At 45.0% G+C, this 16059-nt stretch overlaps 7 non-coding genes across 7 annotated transcripts; 4 read left to right on the top strand and 3 right to left on the bottom strand.

Annotated features, from left to right (window-relative positions):
• Positions 1-3822: 3822 nt before the first annotated feature.
• Positions 3823-3904, top strand: trnas-uga (transfer RNA serine (anticodon UGA)). The gene has a single exon. It is a non-coding gene; the product is annotated as a tRNA-Ser (tRNA).
• Positions 3905-5501: 1597 nt separating this feature from the next.
• Positions 5502-5583, top strand: trnal-uaa (transfer RNA leucine (anticodon UAA)). Its single transcript has one exon. It is a non-coding gene; the product is annotated as a tRNA-Leu (tRNA).
• A 1210-nt stretch (positions 5584-6793) lies between these two features.
• Positions 6794-6867, bottom strand: trnat-agu (transfer RNA threonine (anticodon AGU)). The gene has a single exon. It is a non-coding gene; the product is annotated as a tRNA-Thr (tRNA).
• Positions 6868-10114: 3247 nt separating this feature from the next.
• On the bottom strand, positions 10115-10188 carry trnat-agu (transfer RNA threonine (anticodon AGU)). The gene has a single exon. It is a non-coding gene; the product is annotated as a tRNA-Thr (tRNA).
• Positions 10189-12136: 1948 nt separating this feature from the next.
• On the top strand, positions 12137-12218 carry trnas-uga (transfer RNA serine (anticodon UGA)). Its single transcript has one exon. It is a non-coding gene; the product is annotated as a tRNA-Ser (tRNA).
• Positions 12219-13424: 1206 nt separating this feature from the next.
• trnat-agu (transfer RNA threonine (anticodon AGU)) lies at positions 13425-13498 on the bottom strand. The gene has a single exon. It is a non-coding gene; the product is annotated as a tRNA-Thr (tRNA).
• A 1947-nt stretch (positions 13499-15445) lies between these two features.
• trnas-uga (transfer RNA serine (anticodon UGA)) lies at positions 15446-15527 on the top strand. The gene has a single exon. It is a non-coding gene; the product is annotated as a tRNA-Ser (tRNA).
• Positions 15528-16059: the final 532 nt, after the last annotated feature.

Genomic DNA, 16059 nt, shown 5'->3' with positions numbered 1-16059 from the left:
TCTCTCTCACTCCCAACCTCTCTCTCTCTCTCACACACCCAATCTCTCTCTCTCTCACTCCCAGTCTCTCTCTCTCACACTCCCAATCTCTCTCTCTCTCACACTTCCAATCTCTCTCTCACACTCCCAATCTCTCTCTCTCTCACTCCCAATCTCTCTCTCTCACACACTCCCAGTCTCTCACTCTCTCTCTCTCTCACTCCCAATCTCTCTCTCTCTCACACTCCCAATCTCTCTCTCTCACACTCCCAATCTCTCTCTCTCACACTCCCAATCTCTCTCTCTCTCTCTCTCCTTCCCTCTCTCTCTCTCCTTCCCTCTCTCTCTCTGTCTCTCTCTCCTTCCCTCTCTTTCTCTCTCCTTCCCTCTCTCTCCTTCCCTCTCTCTCCTTCCCTCTCTCTCTCTCCTTCCATTTCTCTCTCTCTTTCTTCCATCTCTCTCTCTCTCTCCTTCCCCCTCTCTCTTTCTCTCTCTCCTTCCCTCTCTCTCTCTCCTTCCCTCTCTCTCTCTCTCTCTTTCCCTCTCTCTCATTCCCTCTCTCTCTCTCTCTCTCCTTCCCTCTCTCTCTTCCCCCCAGTCGCTCCCTCTCTCTCCTCAAACAACAACAACATGCCCTCAAAAAGCCTCGGCACCGCCGGGCTCCCCCAGCTAGTAACTAATAAACAGAGAAGTCAAGCACTGAAAGGGTATTTGTAGAAAGGGTTGTGAGACTGTGGAATGCAATGGCCCAGCAAGCAGCAGATTTAAAACAAGGTTTAAAAACCGGCAGCCTGTGGGAGGAAGGGGGCAGAGAGGCAAGAGAGACACAGGAAAGATCAACTTGGAAACTATTGGCCACGAATCCACTTTAAATCCCCCACTGTATTTAAACCCATTTAATGTCAGATTCACAAATTGATGCATGTGAGCAATATAGGACATTTATCGCTGTCTCTGGTCTAAAATAATTGCTTTATTATTTGATCACACCCGCTGTGTTTAGGCTCTACCCTGAATATTTATCTCCGTCCTAGAATCAGTTTGTAATCTGGAGACAAGGTTTCTGCAGCCGCCGGGCAGGGAGCAGAGGCTGCGGCTGATCTGTGTCATGTGGGAGCAGAACACAATGTTTCTGCTGTTTATTTTCATTACCCTGCAGAATATTCCATACTGTTCTCAACATCTTACATACCGTTAAATATCGGAAGTTTCCTTTTATTGTAATGATCGCTGCGATTCTTCTGGACTTGCTGAATTTGCAGCAAATTAAATATCACGAAACCGTCATCGCCAACAATAAACAGGGTCAGCGATTTGAGAATTTAGTATCTTGGAGCCGACTTTTTCGCGGCTGCGATGGCCGAGTGGTTAAGGCGGTGGACTTCAAATCCAATGGGGTTTCTCCGCGCAGGTTCGAACCCTGCTCGCAGCGGGTTTTCTCATTATGATAATTAATTACTTCAAATAAATTATTTTCTTCAATCTGCTCCCTCTGGAGGATTTTGGAATTTTCAATGCCGGTTTTAAGGAAACTAAAGGATTGCCGAAACAACTGGATCATTTGCTTCAAGAAGGTTTGCTGACCGAATTCCAAAAGTTTTCTGCAGATTGTCTGGAAGCGCCAGATAAGGAGGCCTCGACAGTCTCTGAGGTACCTTCACATACACTCGCTGCTGTCCGATAGCATCAGTCTGTGTAACCATGGAGAGAGAGAATGGAAAGTCACTGGAAGGCTTGTTTCTGTCAGCAGCAATGGTACAAGAGCACCCATTCTCAAGTGAAAAGCAGAACACATTCCAGGAGACAGGCCAGGAGACAGACAAACGGAGTGGAGATCTGGAAGACTGACCAGAAAAAAAACAAGGAGGACACCAACTCATAATTCATCTCTCCCTCTCCCGAAGCAGAAGAATTGAACATTCTGAGTTTTGAGTTGCACCACTGAGGTTGTACAAGTCTCTCTCTGTAACACTTCTATTATTATGTCAATAAAACGATTTGTTTGAAAAGTTTGAAGCTTCATTTCCCATGGAATTTTCTGAATCGGGCTGCATTGGTTCCGAAGGCCGGCTCTGCTTTCGCAGAGCTTGACTGTCGGGAGGTCCCGCAGGTCTAAATGTATCGACTGGTTTCAAAGCACCAACTCAGATTGGGGCGTATGGGATATGTGGCCCAGGAAGAGTGGTGGTAGCAGAGCACACTTAGCAGTTTAAGTGGCTGAAAGTGAATGTTAGATTAAGGAAATACCGCAGGAAAATTATAATGAAATTGAAGGGGGAAAGTAAAGGAGATGTATTGATTGTGGAAGGAAGAAAAGTCTGCGTTTTGTTTCGGTTTGGAGCCGAAGATGCTGCGGCCAGAATGCAGATAATTAATCACTATACGAGGATTATTAATCTCTGTACGAGCACGGCACCACACATCAACAACTGGAGCTCTGCAAAGTATCGCATGGCACTGCATAGGAAACATGGATTTTTGGTGAAGAATCCAAAATCAGCACCGCCAGAAATACAGAAGCGGTGAAATTCAACGCAGGCCTCGCAGCCACTGGAGCCTTCATCCAGAATGGGAACTGTTGCAGGCACAGTTACATTTAAAAGAATTGTAGCCTTTTTACACGAGAAGAAACTCACCCCTGGAGATTCTTTAAAAGATTACCTCGCTGGGAATCGACCCCAGAATGTCATGTTCACTAGACAAACGCTTTGACCAGCTAAGCCACGGGACCGAATGCTGATGCAATTCCTCGCCCCCACTCACTGATGTCTATCAGCTTCCGGTCACTGTTTTCTGGACTCTCAGGCCGTTTCTTATTTCTCCAGCTCTCTTGTCCATTCCGCCATATGTCCCATTGCTCTCCGTATCTCCCGCTTAATTTATCTCAGTGTCAATCTGTGAGGTGATTCTGAATGATTACCCTATGTTTGTGTCTTATATGAAATAAATGGGAGGATCAGACAACTCTTCCTCTGACACTGGGGAACAAATAAGGCAACAGTTATAACACGATATTGTTTACTGTGATGCAGCAAATACAATATTCCATCTAAAAAGTTTCAGTTTCGATTCTGTGCAAAAGAAACTGTGACTCCAACGTGTTTCCAATAGCCTGCCTTTTAATCTGACGTCACAAACGCCACCATTGCACCTCAAGGTGATTCATAACTAATAAACAGAGAAGTCAAGCACTGAAAGGGTATTTGTAGAAAGGGTTGTGAGACTGTGGAATGCACTGGCCCAGCAAGCAGCAGATTTAAAACAAGGTTTAAAAACCGGCAGCATGTGGGAGGAAGGGGGCAGAGAGGCAAGAGAGACACAGGAAAGATCAACTTGGAAACTATCGGCCCCGAATCTACTTTAAATCCCCCCACTGTATTTCAACCCATTTAATGTCAGATTCACAAATTGATGCATGTGAGCAATATAGGACATTTATCGCTGTCTCTGGTCTAAAATAACTGCTTTATTATTTGATCCCGCCAGCTGTGTTTAGGCTCTACCCTGAACATTTATCTCCGACCTAGAATCAGTTTGTAATCTGGAGGCAAGGTTTCTGCAGCCGGCGGGCAGGTAGCATAGGCTGTGGCTGATCTGTGTCATGTGGGAGCAGAACACAATGTTTCTGCTGTTTATTTTCATTACCCTGCAGAATATTCCATACTGTTCTCAACATCTTACATACCGTTAAATATCGGAAGCTTTCTTTTATTGTAATGATCGCTGCGATTCTTCTGGACTTGCTGAATTTGCAGCAAATTAAATATCACGAAACCGTCATCGCCAACAATAAACAGGGTCAGCGATTTGAGAATTTAGTTACTTGGAGCCGACATTTTTGCGGCTGCGATGGCCGAGTGGTTAAGGCGTTGGACTTGAAATCCCATGCGGTTTCCCCGCGCAGGTTCGAGCCCTGCTGGCAGCGGGTTTTCTCATTATGATAATTAATTACTTCAAATATATTATTTTATTCAATGTGCTCCCTCTGGGAGGATTTTGGAATTTTCAATGCCGGTTTTAAGGAAACTAAAGGATTGCCGAGACAACTGGATCACTTACTTCAAGAAGGTTTGCTGACCGAATTCCAAAAGTTTTCTGCAGATTGTCTGGAAGCTCCAGATAAGGAGGCCTCGACAGTCTCTGAGGTACCTTCACATACACTCGGTGCTGTCCGGTAGCATCAGTCTGTGTAACCATGGGAGAGAGAGAATGGAAAGTCACTGGAAGGCTTGTTTCTGTCAGCAGCAATGGTACAAGAGCAGCCATTCTAAAGTGAAAAGCAGAACACATTCCAGGAGACAGGCCAGGAGACAGACAAACGGAGTGGAGATCTGGAAGACTGACCAGAAAAAAAACAAGGAGGACACCAACTCATAATTCATCTCTCCCTCTCCCGAAGCAGACGAATTGAACATTCTGAGTTTTGAGTTGCACCACTGAGGTTGTACAAGTCTCTCTCTGTAAAACTTGTATTATTATGTCAATAAAACGATTTGTTTGAAAAGTTTGAAGCTTCATTTCCCAAGGAATTTTCTGAATCGGGCTGCATTGGTTCCGAAGGCCGGCTCTGCTTTCGCAGTGCTTGACTGTCGGGAGGTCCCGCAGGTCTAAATGTATCGACTGGTTTCAAAGCACCAACTCAGATTGGGGCGTATGGGACATGTGGCCCAGGAAGAGCGGTGGTCGCAGAGCACACTTCGCAGTTTAAGTGGCTGAAAGTGAATGTTAGATAAAGGAAATACCGCAGGAAAATTACAATGAAATTGAAGGGGGAAAGTAAAGGAGAGCTATTGATTGTGGAAGGAAGATAAGTCTGCGTTATGTTTCGGGTTGGAGCCGAAGTTGCTGCGGCCAGAATGCAGATTAATAATCACTATACGAGCACGGCACCACACATCAACAACTGGAGCTCTGCAAAGTATCGCATGGCACTGCTTAGGAAACATGGATTTTTGGTGAAGAGTCCAAAATCAGCACCGCCAGAAATAGAGAAGTGGTGAAATTCAACGCAGGCCTCGCAGCGACTGGAGCCTTCATCCAGAATGGGAACTGGTGCAGGCACAGTTACATTTAAAAGAATTGGAGCCTTTTCACACGAGAAGAAACTCACCGCTGGAGATTCTTTAAAAATAGGCCCCGCTGGGAATCGAACCCAGAATCTGTTCGCTTACTAAACATACGCTTTGACCAGCTAAGGCACGGGAAAGAATGCTGGCGCAATTTCTCGCCCCCACTCACTGATATCTATCAACGTCCGATCAATGTCTTCTGGACTCTCGGGCCGTTTCTTATTTCTCCAGCTCTCTTGTCCATTCCGTTTATTTTCATTACCCTGCAGAATATTCCATACTGCTCTCAACATCTTACATACCGTTAAATATCGGAAGTTTTCTTTTATTGTAATGATCGCTGCGATTCTTCTGGACTTGCTGAATTTGCAGCAAATTAAATATCACGAAACCGTCATCGCCAACAGGGTCAGCGATTTGAGAATTTAGTATCTTGGAGCCGACATTTCTGCGGCTGCGATGGCCGAGTGGTTAAGGCGTTGGACTTAAAATCTAATAGAATTTCCCCGCGCACGTTCGAACCCTGCTCGCAGCGGGTTTTCTCATCATGATAATTAATTACTTCAAATAAATTATTTTCTTCAATTTGCTCCCTCTGGGAGGATTTTGGAATTTTCAATGCCGGTTTTAAGGAAACTAAAGGATTGCCGAGAGAACTGGAGCACTTACTTCAAGAAGGTTTGCTGACCGAATTCCAAAAGTATTCTGCAGATTGTCTGGAAGCTCCAGATTAGGAGGCCTCGACAGTCTCTGAGGTACCTTCCCATGCACTCGGTGCTGTCCGGTAGCATCAGACTGTGTAACCATGGGAGAGAGAGAATGGAAAGTCACTGGAAGGCTTGTTTCTGTCAGCAGCAATGGTACAAGAGCAGCCATTCTAAAGTGAAAAGCAGAACACATTCCAGGAGACAGGCCAGGAGACAGACAAACGGAGTGGAGATCTGGATGACTGACCAGAAAAAAAACAAGGAGAACACCAACTCATAATTCATCTCTCCCTCTCCCGAAGCAGAAGAATTGAACATTCTGAGTTTTGAGTTGCACCACTGAGGTTGTACAAGTCTCTCTCTGTAAAACTTGTATTATTATGTCAATAAAACGATTTGTTTGAAAAGTTTGAAGCTTCATTTCCGCAGGAATTTACTTGTATAATCGGGCTGCATTGGTTCCGAAGGCCGGCTCTGCTTTCGCAGAGCTTGACTGTCGGGAGGTCTCGCAGGTCTAAATGTATCGACTGGTTTCAAAGCACCAACTCAGATTGGGGCGTATGGGACATGTGGCCCAGGAAGAGTGGTGGTAGCAGAGCACACTTAGCAGTTTAAGTGGCTGAAAGTGAATGTTAGATTAAGGAAATACCGCAGGAAAATTATAATGAAATTGAAGGGGGAAAGTAAAGGAGAGCTATTGATTGTGGAAGGAAGAAAAGTCTGCGTTATGTTTCGGTTTGGAGCCGAAGTTGCTGCGGCCAGAATGCAGATTATTAATCACTATACGAGCACGGCACCACACATCAACAACTGGAGCTCTGCAAAGTATCGCATGGCACTGCTTAGGAAACATGGATTTTTGATGAAGAGTCCAAAATCAGCACCGCCAGAAATACAGAAGCGGTGAAATTCAACGGAGGCCTCGCAGCCACTGGAGCCTTCATCCAGAATGGGAACTGGTGCAGGCACAGTTACATTTAAAAGAATTGTAGCCTTTTCACACGAGAAGAAACTCACCCCTGGAGATTCTATAAAAATAGGCCCCGCTGGGAATCGAACCCAGGATCTCCTGTTTACTAGACAGACGCTTTGACCAGCTAAGCCACGGGACCGAATGCTGGCGCAATTTCTCGCCCCCACTCACTGATGTCTATCAGCTTCCGGTCACTGTCTTCTGGACTCTCAGGCCGTTTCTTATTTCTCCAGCTCTCTTGTCCATTCCGCCATATGTCCCATTGCTCTCTGTATCTCCCGCTTAATTTATCTCAGTGTCAATCTGTGAGGTGATTCTGAATGATTACCCTATGTTTGTGTCTTATCTATATATATAAATCTGTACTTCTGTCTGTCATTCTGTCTGTCATTCTGTCTGTCATCCTGTCATCGCCTGTGCGTCTGTCGGGCTATGCGCTCGAAAGTTACAGGGCGTACCTACGCGCGCGTTACCTCCAAAGAAAGCTTACGCTTCAGAGACGGTTTTAAGCATATTTACTTTTCAGTCGGACGAAAAGTGTTCGCGCCTTATGCAAAAAACGTTCAGCAAAAAACCTTCAAAATTAAACTCATTATCTGCTAGCATTGATTGACTGACATCAAGGTTCCACCAATCCTGTTCGGTCACGATTGACCAATCCTACAGTACGGTCCCCTGATGGTTGGCCAATCGGTGTGTGTGTGGGCGGGACTATTCATTTTCATCTCGGGGATGTGGCAGCCATTCTTTCACTAAGCTTCCAGCTCAAATGACTTCAGCTTCCAGCTATAACGACTTTCAAAGTTAGTATCTCTTTTAAAAATAACATAAGATTTACCAAAAACGTTTTATAAGTACTTTCACTTTCATTTTTCAACCTTTTAAAAGGTAGACATACAGGGACACAGACAGGGCCCTAAGCCTGCCACTCGATTTAAAATGTTGCCCAGCACCAGATTCACAAAGGGACACAGACAGGGCCCCAAAGCCATAAGTAGTTTCACTTTCATTTTGCAAGCTTTTAAAAGGTAGACAGACAGGGACACACACAGGGCCCTAAAGCCTGCCACTCGATTTAAAATGTTGCCCAGCACCAGATTCACAAAGGGACACAGACAGGGCCCCAAAGCCTGGCACTCGATTTAAACCGCCTGCCCCAAAACATCCCCAGCAACGCCGGGCTCCCCAGCTAGTATGAAATAAATGGGGGGATCAGACAACTCTTCCTCTGACACTGGGGAACAAATAAGCCAACAGTTATACCACGATATTGTTTACTGTGATGCAGCAAATACAATATTCCAGCTTAAAAGTTTCAGTTTCTATTCTGTGCAAAAGAAACTGTGACTCCAACGTGTTTCCAATAGCCTGCCTTTTAATCTGACGTCACAATCGCCACCATTGCACCTCAAGGTGATTCATAACTAATAAGCAGAGAAGTCAAGCACTGAAAGGGTATTTGTAGAAAGGGTTGTGAGACTGTGGAATGCACTGGTCCAGCAAGCAGCAGATTTAAAACAAGGTTTAAAAACCGGCAGCCTGTGGGAGGAAGGGGGCAGAGAGGCAAGAGAGACACAGGAAACATCAACTTGGAAACTATTGACCCCGAATCTACTTTAAATCCCCCCACTGTATTTAAACCCATTTAATGTCAGATTCACAAATTGATGCATGTGAGCAATATAGGACATTTATCGCTGTCTCTGGTCTAAAATAACTGCTTTATTATTTGATACCACCCGCTGCGTTTAGGCTCTACCCTGAATATTTATCTCCGACCTAGAATCAGTTTGTAATCTGGAGACAAGGTTTCTGCAGCCGGCGGGCAGGGAGCAGAGGCTGTGGCTGATCTGTGTCATGTGGGAGCAGAACACAATGTTTCTGCTGTTTATTTTCATTACCCTGCAGAATATTCCATACTGTTCTCAACACCTTACATACCGTTAAATATCGGAAGTTTTCTTTTATTGTAATGATCGCTGCGATTCTTCTGGACTTGCTGAATTTGCAGCAAATTAAATATCACGAAACCGTCATCGCCAACAATAAACAGGGTCAGCGATTTGAGAACTTAGTATCTTGGAGCCGACATTGTCCCGGCTGCGATGGTCGAGTGGTTTAGGCGTTGGACTTGAAATCCAATGGGGTTTTCTCGCGTAGGTTCGAGCCCCGCTCGCAGCGGGCTGTCTCATTATGATAATTAACTACTTCAAATAATTTATTTTCTTCAATCTGCTCCCTCTTGGAGGATTTTGGAATTTTCAATGCCGGTTTTAAGGAAACTAAAGGATTGCCGAGACAACTGGATCACTTACTTCAAGAAGGTTTGCTGACCGAATTCCAAAAGTTATCTGCAGATTGTCTGGAAGCTCCAGATAAGGAGGCCTCGACAGTCTCTGAGGTACCTTCCCATACACTCGCTGCTGTCCGGTAGCATCAGTCTGTGTAACCGTGGGAGAGAGAGAATGGAAAGTCACTGGAAGGCTTGTTTCTGTCAGCAGCAATGGTACAAGAGCAGCCATTCTAAAGTGAAAAGCAGAACACATTCCAGGAGACAGTCCAGGAGACAGACAAACGGAGTGGAGATCTGGAAGACTGACCAGAAAAAAAACAAGGAGGACACCAGCTCATAATTCATCTCTCCCTCTCCCGAAGCAGAAGAATTGAACATTCTGAGTTTTGAGTTGCACCACTGAGGTTGTACAAGTCTCTCTCTGTAAAACTTGCATTATTATGTCAATAAAACGATTTGTTTGAAAAGTTTGAAGCTTCATTTCCCAAGGAATTTTCTGAATCGGGCTGCATTGGTTCCGAAGGCCGGCTCTGCTTTCGCAGAGCTTGACTGTCGGGAGGTCTCGCAGGTCTAAATGTATCGACTGGTTTCAAAGCACCAACTCAGATTGGGGCGTATGGGACATGTGGCCCAGGAAGAGTGGTGGTAGCAGAGCACACTTAGCAGTTTAAGTGGCTGAAAGTGAATGTTAGATTAAGGAAATACCGCAGGAAAATTATAATGAAATTGAAGGGGGAAAGTAAAGGAGAGCTATTGATTGTGGAAGGAAGAAAAGTCTGCGTTATGTTTCGGTTTGGAGCCGAAGTTGCTGCGGCCAGAATGCAGATTATTAATCACTATACGAGCACGGCACCACACATCAACAACTGGAGCTCTGCAAAGTATCGCATGGCACTGCTTAGGAAACATGGATTTTTGATGAAGAGTCCAAAATCAGCACCGCCAGAAATACAGAAGCGGTGAAATTCAACGGAGGCCTCGCAGCCAGTGGAGCCTTCATCCAGAATGGGAACTGCTGCAGGCACAGTTACATTTAAAAGAATTGTAGCCTTTTCACACGAGAAGAAACTCACCCCTGGAGATTCGATAAAATAGGCCCCGCTGGGAATCGAACCCAGGATCTCCTGTTTACTAGACAGACGCTTTGACCAGCTAAGCCACGGGACTGAATGCTGGCGCAATTTCTCGCCCCCACTCACTGATGTCTATCAGCTTCCGGTCACTGTCTTCTGGACTCTCAGGCCGTTTCTTATTTCTCCAGCTCTCTTGTCCATTCCGCCATATGTCCCATTGCTCTCTGTATCTCCCGCTTAATTTATCTCACTGTCAATCTGTGAGGTGATTCTGAATGATTACCCTATGTTTGTGTCTTACCTATATATATAAATCGGTACTTCTGTCTGTCATTCTGTCTGTCATTCTGTCATCGCCTGTGCGTCTGTCGGGCTATGCGCTCGAAAGTTACAGGGCGTACCTACGCGCCCGTTACCTCCAAAGAAAGCTTACGCTTCAGAGACGGTTTTAAGCGTATTTACTTTTCAGTCGGACGAAAAGTGTTCGCCCCTTATGCAAAAAACCTTCAGCAAAAAACCTTCAAAATTAAACTCATTATCTGCTAGCATTGATTGACTGACATCAAGGTTCCACCAATCCTGTTCCGTTACGATTGACCAATCCTACAGTACGGTCCCCTGATGGTTGGCCAATCGGTGTGTGTGTGGGTGGGACTATTCGTTTTCATCTCGGGGATGTGGCAGCCATTCTTTCACTAAGCTTCCAGCTCAAATGACTTCAGCTTCCAGCTATAACGACTTTCAAAGTTAGTATCTCTTTTAAAAGTAACATAAGATTTACCAAAAACGTTTTATAAGTACTTTCACTTTCATTTTTCAACCTTTTAAAAGGTAGACATACAGGGACACAGACAGGGCCCTAAGCCTGCCACTCGATTTAAAATGTTGCCCAGCACCAGATTCACAAAGGGACACAGACAGGGCCCCAAAGCCATAAGTAGTTTCACTTTCATTTTGCAAGCTTCTAAAAGGTAGACAGACAGGGACACACACAGGGCCCTAAAGCCTGCCACTCGATTTAAAATGTTGCCCAGCACCAGATTCACAAAGGGACACAGACAGGGCCCCAAAGCCTGGCACTCGATTTAAACCGCCTGCCCCAAAACAGCCCCGGCAACGCCGGGCTCCCCAGCTAGTATGAAATAAATGGGGGGATCAGACAACTCTTCCTCTGACACTGGGGAACAAATAAGCCAACAGTTATACCACGATATTGTTTACTGTGATGCAGCAAATACAATATTCCAGCTTAAAAGTTTCAGTTTCAATTCTGTGCAAAAGAAACTGTGACTCCAACGTGTTTCCAATAGCCTGCCTTTTAATCTGACGTCACAATCGCCACCATTGCACCTCAAGGTGATTCATAACTAATAAGCAGAGAAGTCAAGCACTGAAAGGGTATTTGTAGAAAGGGTTGTGAGACTGTGGAATGCACTGGTCCAGCAAGCAGCAGATTTAAAACAAGGTTTAAAAACCGGCAGCCTGTGGGAGGAAGGGGGCAGAGAGGCAAGAGAGACACAGGAAAGATCAACTTGGAAACTATTGACCCCGAATCTACTTTAAATCCCCCCACTGTATTTAAACACATTTAATGTCAGATTCACAAATTGATGCATGTGAGCAATATAGGACATTTATCGCTGTCTCTGGTCTAAAATAACTGCTTTATTATTTGATCCCACCCGCTGCGTTTAGGCTCTACCCTGAATATTTATCTCCGACCTAGAATCAGTTTGTAATCTGGAGACAAGGTTTCTGCAGCCGGCGGGCAAGGAGCAGAGGCTGTGGCTGATCTGTGTCATGTGGGAGCAGAACACAATGTTTCTGCTGTTTATTTTCATTACCCTGCAGAATATTCCATACTGTTCTCAACATCTTACATACCGTTAAATATCGGAAGTTTTCTTTTATTGTAATGATCGCTGCGATTCTTCTGGACTTGCTGAATTTGCAGCAAATTAAATATCACGAAACCGTCATCGCCAACAATAAACAGGGACAGCGATTTGAGAACTTAGTATCTTGGAGCCGACATTTTCGCTGCTGCGATGGCCGAGTGGTTCAGGCGTTGGACTTGAAATCCAATGGGATTTCCCCGCGCAGGTTCGAGCCCTGCTCGCAGCGGGCTATCTCATTATGATAATTAACTACTTCTAATAATTTATTTTCTTCAATCTGCTCCCTCTTGGAGGATTTTGGAATTTTCAATGCCGGTTTTAAGGAAACTAAAGGATTGCCGAGACAACTGGATCACTTACTTCAAGAAGGTTTGCTGACCGAATTCCAAAAGTTATCTGCAGATTGTCTGGAAGCTCCAGATAAGGAGGCCTCGACAGTCTCTGAGGTACCTTCCCATACACTCGCTGCTGTCCGGTAGCATCAGTCTGTGTAACCGTGGGAGAGAGAGAATGGAAAGTCACTGGAAGGCTTGTTTCTGTCAGCAGCAATGGTACAAGAGCAGCCATTCTAAAGTGAAAAGCAGAACACATTCCAGGAGACAGTCCAGGAGACAGACAAACGGAGTGGAGATCTGGAAGACTGACCAGAAAAAAAACAAGGAGGACACCAACTCATAATTCATCTCTCCCTCTCCCGAAGCAGAAGAATTGAACATTCTGAGTTTTGAGTTGCACCACTGAGGTTGTACAAGTCTCTCTCTGTAAAACTTGTATTATTATGTCAATAAAACGATTTGTTTGAAAAGTTTGAAGCTTCATTTCCCAAGGAATTTTCTGAATCGGGCTGCATTGGTTCCGAAGGCCGGCTCTGCTTTCGCAGAGCTTGACTGTCGGGAGGTCTCGCAGGTCTAAATGTATTGACTGGTTTCAAAGCACCAACTCAGATTGTGGCGTATGGGACATGTGGCCCAGGAAGAGTGGTGGTAGCAGAGCACACTTAGCAGTTTAAGTGGCTGAAAGTGAATGTTAGATTAAGGAAATACCCCAGGAAAATTATAATGAAATTGAAGGGGGAAAGTAAAGGAGAGCTATTGATTGTGGAAGGAAGAAAAGTCTGCGTTATGTTTCGGTTTGGAGCCGAAGTTGCTGCGGCCAGAATGCAGATTATTAATCACTATACGAGCACGGCACCACACATCAACAACTGGAGCTCTGCAAAGTATCGCATGGCACTGCTTAGGAAACATGGATTTTTGATGAAGAGTCCAAAATCAGCACCGCCAGAAATACAGAAGCGGTGAAATTCAACGGAGGCCTCGCAGCCACTGGAGCCTTCATCCAGAATGGGAACTGGTGCAGGCACAGTTACATTTAAAAGAATTGTAGCCTTTTCACACGAGAAGAAACTCACCCCTGGAGATTCTATAAAAATAGGCCCCGCTGGGAATCGAACCCAGGATCTCCTGTTTACTAGACAGACGCTTTGACCAGCTAAGCCACGGGACTGAATGCTGGCACAATTTCTCGCCCCCACTCACTGATGTCTATCAGCTTCCGGTCACTGTCTTCTGGACTCTCAGGCCGTTTCTTATTTCTCCAGCTCTCTTGTCCATTCCGCCATATGTCCCATTGCTCTCTGTATCTCCCGCTTAATTTATCTCAGTGTCAATCTGTGAGGTGATTCTGAATGATTACCCTATGTTTGTGTCTTATCTATATATATAAATCGGTACTTCTGTCTGTCATTCTGTCTGTCATTATGTCATCGCCTGTGCGTCTGTCGGGCTATGCGCTCGAAAGTTACAGGGCGTACCTACGCGCGCGTTACCTCCAAAGAAAGCTTACGCTTCAGAGACGGTTTTAAGCGTATTTACTTTTCAGTCGGACGAAAAGTGTTCGCGCCTTATGCAAAAAACCTTCAGCAAAAAACCTTCAAAATTAAACTCATTATCTGCTAGCATTGATTGACTGACATCAAGGTTCCACCAATCCTGTTCCGTCTCGATTGACCAATCCTACAGTACGGTCCCCTGATGGTTGGCCAATCGGTGTGTGTGTGGGCGGGACTATTCGTTTTCATCTCGGGGATGTGGCAGCCATTCTTTCACTAAGCTTCCAGCTCAAATGACTTCAGCTTCCAGCTATAACGACTTTCAAAGTTAGTATCTCTTTTAAAAGTAACATAAGATTTACCAAAAACGTTTTATAAGTACTTTCACTTTCATTTTCCAACCTTTTAAAAGGTAGACATACAGGGACACAGACAGGGCCCTAAGCCTGCCACTCGATTTAAAATGTTGCCCGGCACCAGATTCACAAAGGGACACAGACAGGGCCCCAAAGCCATAAGTAGTTTCACTTTCATTTTGCAAGCTTTTAAAAGGTAGACAGACAGGGACACACACAGGGCCCTAAAGCCTGCCACTCGATTTAAAATGTTGCCCAGCACCAGATTCACAAAGGGACACAGACAGGGCCCCAAAGCCTGGCACTCGATTTAAACCGCCTGCCCCAAAACAGCCCCGGCAACGCCGGGCTCCCCAGCTAGTATGAAATAAATGGGGGATCAGACAACTCTTCCTCTGACACTGGGGAACAAATAAGCCAACAGTTATACCACGATATTGTTTACTGTGATGCAGCAAATACAATATTCCAGCTTAAAAGTTTCAGTTTCAATTCTGTGCAAAAGAAACTGTGACTCCAACGTGTTTCCAATAGCCTGCCTTTTAATCTGACGTCACAATCGCCACCATTGCACCTCAAGGTGATTCATAACTAATAAGCAGAGAAGTCAAGCACTGAAAGGGTATTTGTAGAAAGGGTTGTGAGACTGTGGAATGCACTGGTCCAGCAAGCAGCAGATTTAAAACAAGGTTTAAAAACCGGCAGCCTGTGGGAGGAAGGGGGCAGAGAGGCAAGAGAGACCCAGGAAAGATCAACTTGGAAACTATTGACCCCGAATCTACTTTAAATCCCCCCACTGTATTTAAACCCATTTAATGTCAGATTCACAAATTGATGCATGTGAGCAATATAGGACATTTATCGCTGTCTCTGGTCTAAAATAACTGCTTTATTATTTGATCCCACCCGCTGCGTTTAGGCTCTACCCTGAATATTTATCTCCGACCTAGAATCAGTTTGTAATCTGGAGACAAGGTTTCTGCAGCCGGCGGGCAGGGAGCAGAGGCTGTGGCTGATCTGTGTCATGTGGGAGCAGAACACAATGTTTCTGCTGTTTATTTTCATTACCCTGCAGAATATTCCATACTGTTCTCAACATCTTACATACCGTTAAATATCGGAAGTTTTCTTTTGTTGTAATGATCGCTGCGATTCTTCTGGACTTTCTGAATTTGCAGCAAATTAAATATCACGAAACCGTCATCGCCAACAATAAACAGGGTCAGCGATTTGAGAACTTAGTATTTTGGAGCCGATATTTTCGCGGCTGCGATGGCCGAGTGGTTAAGGCGTTGGACTTGAAATCCAATGGGGTTTCCCCGCGCAGGTTCGAGCCCTGCTCGCAGCGGGCTATCTCATTATGATAATTAACTACTTCAAATAATTTATTTTCTTCAATCTGCTCCCTCTTGGAGGATTTTGGAATTTTCAATGCCGGTTTTAAGGAAACTAAAGGATTGCCGAGACAACTGGATCACTTACTTCAAGAAGGTTTGCTGACCGAATTCCAAAAGTTATCTGCAGATTGTCTGGAAGCTCCAGATAAGGAGGCCTCGACAGTCTCTGAGGTAACTTCCCATACACTCGCTGCTGTCCGGTAGCATCAGTCTGTGTAACCGTGGGAGAGAGAGAATGGAAAGTCACTGGAAGGCTTGTTTCTGTCAGCAGCAATGGTACAAGAGCAGCCATTCTAAAGTGAAAAGCAGAACACATTCCAGGAGACAGTCCAGGAGACAGACAAACGGAGTGGAGATCTGGAAGACTGACCAGAAAAAATACAAGGAGGACACCAACTCATAATTCATCTCTCCCTCTCCCGAAGCAGAAGAATTGAACATTCTGAGTTTTGAGTTGCACCACTGAGGTTGTACAAGTCTCTC

Source organism: Somniosus microcephalus, unplaced genomic scaffold, assembly GCF_052327205.1.
Source record: "Somniosus microcephalus isolate GS21.2 unplaced genomic scaffold, FLI_Smic_1.0 unresolved_chr1, whole genome shotgun sequence".
In the NCBI taxonomy this organism is placed as follows: Eukaryota; Metazoa; Chordata; class Chondrichthyes; order Squaliformes; family Somniosidae; genus Somniosus; species Somniosus microcephalus.
The sequence above is the reverse complement of the archived record's forward strand: the minus strand, read 5'-3'. Positions and strand labels throughout refer to the sequence as shown.